Source organism: Pinus tabuliformis, chromosome 2_2, assembly GCF_031772625.1.
Source record: "Pinus tabuliformis cultivar Carrire ecotype Pingquan chromosome 2_2, CPIR1, whole genome shotgun sequence".
NCBI classification, from domain to species: Eukaryota; Viridiplantae; Streptophyta; class Pinopsida; order Pinales; family Pinaceae; genus Pinus; species Pinus tabuliformis.
Window position 1 is genome coordinate 250,752,644 of NC_142300.1, and position 4,219 is coordinate 250,756,862.

Below are 4,219 nucleotides of genomic sequence, written 5' to 3' on the forward strand. Positions count from 1 at the left end.
GCACAAAGAGAGAGAGAGAGTTATGGCCTCATTGGATATATTTATAAAGGATTATCCTAGCCAATAATGCAAGCATGAGGGCATTGACATAGACTTCATTGCAATAATTTCTTGAAATCGTTGTAAAAATTCACCTAACATACCCTTGTTTTCATCTTCGTAGGAAATGTCTCTTGTAATAAAAATATCAATGACAATGTTTGATTCAAACGCTGATATAAATAGACAATGTATTTATATGATTTGGTGTACTTTGTCCATTTTTAAATTTTATTTTATGGTGATTGGAGTAATAACAAACTGTAAAGCACACAGGATATGAGATATATGTGTAACTTATTATATTCAATTACATGACATTTCTATGAAATTCCAATATATATTTTTTGAGCTAAACATTTAAACATTTATGTAGATAAAAACTTTGCAAAGGTACATGCCATACCTTCCATCCATTTGTTCTTTATATTTTTTATCACAATGAAGTAGTATCAAGTTTTATTTAGATGATATTTGTGTGTGTATGAGAGAGGGAAAAAAGGTATTGACCGCTATGAATATTGTAAGATACACCATAAGTTTTTTTTGAAATAAAGTTTAAATAAATATATTTTCTTTAACCTCCATCATCACTAAAGAATATGGTAATTCATTATGAGAACAAATTGAAATTGGAATAAATATAATTTTTTTTTTTAATAAAATATGATAATTCATTTTATAAAAATTTCATTAGATAATAAAAAAATTAAATTAAATTAAATTAATAGTAATTAGCAGATTTGTCGTCCAAAAATAATGTGCCATTCGAGGGTTGTCAAAGAGATTGCGTCAGTTTCGATCATTTGAGAAGCAACCCCTGGTGCTCTTAATCAGAATTCAAAACTTCATTTCGGGAATCAAATAGGCATCACGGGCGCTAGTTGTTTGGAGAGACTGTAGGCTCAAACACCATTTAATATGGCAATCTGCCATTATTTTTAGTAGTTGTGTGGGCTACGGCCAGAGGTTTGTGCTTTCGCTCAGACCAACACCATTTGAAAGAAAATTTTCTTGGGTTCACGTTCATACCAGAGAACTCAGGGATTCAGTCATGAGCTCGAAAGATACTTTTGATCCCCCGGGTGAGGAATCTTATGACGAGCCCACATATGCGATAAGCGACAGAACAATGGGAATGGCCATAATAGTTCTTGTTATTGTGGTTTGGTTCGTCTTTTTCCTGCACATTTATGACAGATGGTTATCGAGACAGCCTGCTAGGATTTCCCGGACGAAGACGGTGGAGATCAGATTCTGGGCGTCTTCAGTTTCATATTATAACAGGACAAGAACCGCTAAGGCCGCAGAATGTGGGGTTGGATTCTGCGATGTTAGGAACTATGCTCGTCTTTGTCTATAAATCACAAAATTTCAGAGATGCTCTGTTGTGCACATTATGCCAGAATGCATTACAGGGGAATGAGAATGCCTGGCTTCTGCCCAAATGAAAACATATTTTTCATGTGGACAGTATTGCCATGTGGTTTCTTTCGAATTCCACTCGTCCCCTTTGCAGAACCAACGCCCAGCCAGAAGAGCAAGTTTTAAAATCTGCAAGAATCAAACAGGGTTCGGCTATAATCTCCGAACCATTTATTACTCCAGGGAGCCACGACAAAATGAATTCGTAGCAAAGGCAGAGCACAAGTTCTTCGAGTATGCAGAAGAAGATGAGTGAAATGAAGGATGAGGGAGCCTCTGGAGGAAGAGCATTAATTCTGCTTACCATTGAACAACCCAAGAGTCTCGGTGGGTTCTTGTCTCCCTCATTTGAATCCCATCAGCCTTGCTCACCAAATGGTTCGCAGTCATCTGCAAGTTCCCGTTGCTCACCATAGTTCACCTACAACCATAAGCCTTGCTCACCAAATGGTTCGCAGTCATCTGCAAGTTCCCGTTGCTCACCATAGTTCACCTACAGCCATAGTGAGAAGAGACATAGAGGATTCACGTCTTCCCATATGATCATCCAGATGAATGCAATGATGAAAATATTGATCAGTAGAGTTTGGTAACCATATTCTATAGTGTAGAGAGACAGACAGATATGATTTCACCGACCTTATAAAGAACAAAGAATTCATCAAGATTGAGATGTATTGTCGACTTTATTGTATTTGGATAAAATGTAGATTCAGAAAAGAAATACAGAAAGGTACCCAGAACTTTGCATATAATACTTTCTTTAATTTTGTTTTAATGTGGTGTCTTTTTTCTTATTAGTCCCTGCCATCTGGCATCCGGCAGGGACTCTAGTAATCTATCCGCGATGCTGTAGCATTAATTCCGGGCGACTTTAACCGGCTTATGGCAAGATAACCAAAGTTTTTGAACGCTGCTGTGTTTACTATGATCAGGATAACCAAAGTTTCCGAAAGTGACCATTTTTGCCTTCTTATTTGGCCTCTTCCCGAGGCGGAAGAGGCTGGACCATAGGTTTATTTGCCTTTACCGTGTTTATTATCTCTGGCGGTCTACGTATATTTATATTAATGTTACAGGTATGTTAGCATTAGTTCGCTAACATTTGTTTGTAGCGTTGTTTGCAGGTTGGTATAGCAGGTTTGTTTGCAGGTTGGCAGCTGTTCTGCATGAAGTGGTGTACGTGTCGATGTCTCCACTGAATGGCTGTTGCAATCTCCCAAATAAAGTCCCTCCATCTCCCAGCGCTTTGTTAGGGTAACAATTGCCCTTTTCCTTGCTTCACTCGGGTCATTCGTGCCTCTGCCGCAAGGAGGTCTCGGCTCATCCACTAGTTGCAGCCCTCTACGGTGACTCTTTCTCTCTTCCTGGTGGGTCTCATTTGCTCATTCCCTGCTCTGCATCTTGCTTCCTATTGTTGAAGAGGGTTTACCAGTTCTGAAGGTTATTGCAGTCCAGCCATGGCAATTGTTCATAGCTCTGGAGTCGTGTCAACGCTACACGGTCTGATGGTTCACGGTCTGATTGAACCATCAGGTAAGAAAAATTCTTCAGTTTGCCTATTCCTTCGAGGCTACCAAATCTGTAGGTTTTCATTAAATGTTTTCAATCTTCCGGTTACTATTTTTCCCATGCAGTGGCCCAACCTCTTACCACACTATGAAAGATCAAGGGTTTACAGAAGCTTCATAGTTTTTCCCACTTTATCTTTATTCTTTTCCTGTTTTACCTATTCAGTACCGTTGCCACTTAATTTTTTTTTAATGTGCAGTTATAAAGAGAATTTCCCTTTCGCAGCTTCATCTTGCGTGCTAGATTTTTCTCTATGCCAGTTGCAGGGTTCAGGTAATTCCTCCTCCTTGTCTATTTCTTCCACCGAGAACCGGTTAAATAATCCTCATTTGATTTTCAGAGTTAAAGACTGTATTTACCCTTCTTCCTTTTTTGCGTGGTACAGGTACGCTACCATTGGGTTATGCTCAACTGCCTGGAGATTGACTGTGGAATTTTGCGTAGGAACTTTGGCTGCGAAATTTTAGTACCTTAACGCACTTTGTAATGAACAGAGGCAGCATGCCGCGTGTGAACTCTTTTCTCGACCAGTAGTTCAACGTTAGTGCTCCATGGAGCGCACTGTTAAGCCGAAATTGATCTAACTAAAGGTGACTAACGCTTTTGTCGTCTCGCTGCACCACATTAGTATGGTATGGTTTACATCATGCCGTTATAATTTACAGAATTTCTGGAAAGATATTTTGAATTTACAGAGCATTTCGTTATAATTTAATGCCTTTGTGCTATAATCCAGATGCAACAAGCGATAATTTAAGATTTTGTTCGAGAAGAAAATTTATTGAGATCAAATCTATTCTTGTCCTCTTGCAGCAGTTCTAGATTTTCCTATGGTTTGCAAATCTACTGATATGGGGGAACTCTGTTTAATACCGGCTTTGTTAGACTTCATAGTCAATATCAGTTACAGATTTTGTTCAGTATAGAGCCCTTAGAGTAGTATGTATATATTGCCTTTTGGACTAATTGCCAATTTAGTAGGAATCTGAGAGTACAAAGAGTGATGAAGGGCAAAACAGAACTTCCATAATAACTGATGAAATTAATTTAGTTTTTAGTAGGTCTGCAAAATTGCTATTAAGCAGTGACGTTCTTGAATCTCTATATATCTGTTACAGAGTTTCATATCAGAACTGGACATGAAAAGAATAGACAAATGACCTTTTTTATTCTACGCTGGAGC

At 38.4% G+C, this 4,219-nt stretch overlaps 1 long non-coding RNA gene across 1 annotated transcript; it reads left to right on the forward strand.

Moving 5' to 3' along the window:
- The first annotated feature begins 2,563 nt into the window (after positions 1–2,563).
- On the forward strand, positions 2,564–3,602 carry LOC149192233 (uncharacterized). The gene is made up of 3 exons (XR_016254871.1): positions 2,564–3,000; positions 3,236–3,309; positions 3,422–3,602. It is a non-coding gene; the product is annotated as an uncharacterized LOC149192233 (long non-coding RNA).
- Positions 3,603–4,219: the final 617 nt, after the last annotated feature.